This window comes from Penaeus monodon, chromosome 30 (assembly GCF_015228065.2).
Source record: "Penaeus monodon isolate SGIC_2016 chromosome 30, NSTDA_Pmon_1, whole genome shotgun sequence".
In the NCBI taxonomy this organism is placed as follows: domain Eukaryota; kingdom Metazoa; phylum Arthropoda; class Malacostraca; order Decapoda; family Penaeidae; genus Penaeus; species Penaeus monodon.
Window position 1 is genome coordinate 16,198,781 of NC_051415.1, and position 958 is coordinate 16,199,738.

Sequence of the window (958 nt, forward strand, 5' to 3'; positions counted from 1 at the left end):
TTGGTAATGCTCGTGACAATAACGTTGATGATATACTGCAGATAGAACTTTCCTAGTATTTAAGATGTCATTTGACTTAATCTACAAGCACAATGACAAAACATTAATTGTGGAATACAGTTCAAATATTTTTCTTTCTATCGTGCGTATAATGCAAAACACTAACATCAATTACTCCTTACCTTCATAACTGATACATTAGGTTTGTCTTAACTAATGGCGTTGTGTATACTCCCAGCTGAGCTAATTTACTTCTATGGTGATGATTAGTTTCATCAAAGGTCCGAACACGATTCCGGATCACCACTAATCTAATCAGTTGATCCATCCATTATTATCACAAGGCGTTAGTAAAGTTTCCGTTGGTGACGAAGCACGATAGCAACCAAATAGTAAATGCCAGCGAATTCATAATCTCTTCTTCCTGAGGAGGAAAATGTCCACATAAATACTTAACCATCTATTATTAAAAAGTCGTTTATGTTCACAGCTTAAGTCGACCTGTGCGCGTGAGAGGCCGACGTTATGGGCAGAAGACAATGGCCTCTCCTCCTTGTGCTGACAGCGTGCGGGGTTGGCGGAGAATATCGGGAGACGAGGTGGGTCAAGGTCACACCTGACCGGGTCAGAGGTCACCCCGACGAGCATCAACACGTCAGCAGTGCCTTGCAACTAAGGGCTGACGGAAACGCTCCAGTTCTTGAGTGCCCGACCAGTAATGTTCGGCATGCCATTTTAGACAAGGACAGTGAAGAAGCGTGCAAGCTACGAGGGGGACTTAAGCCAAACTGTCCAGATCTGTCTGGTCTCATAGTCTTCCTCAACGAAACGCAGACCAAACAAAATTTTACGGTATCTTTTGCTAGTGCTTGACATATAGAGTTTCGTGCGTTGGATGTGACTAATGTTGCGTCATCTTGAATATGTTACCCTTATTTTTCTTCAAATTAAAGTATAC

General features: G+C 42.3%; 1 pseudogene; it reads left to right on the forward strand.

Annotated features, from left to right (window-relative positions):
* Positions 1–468: 468 nt before the first annotated feature.
* Positions 469–958, forward strand: part of LOC119592361 — a 15,719-nt pseudogene continuing 15,229 nt past the window's right edge.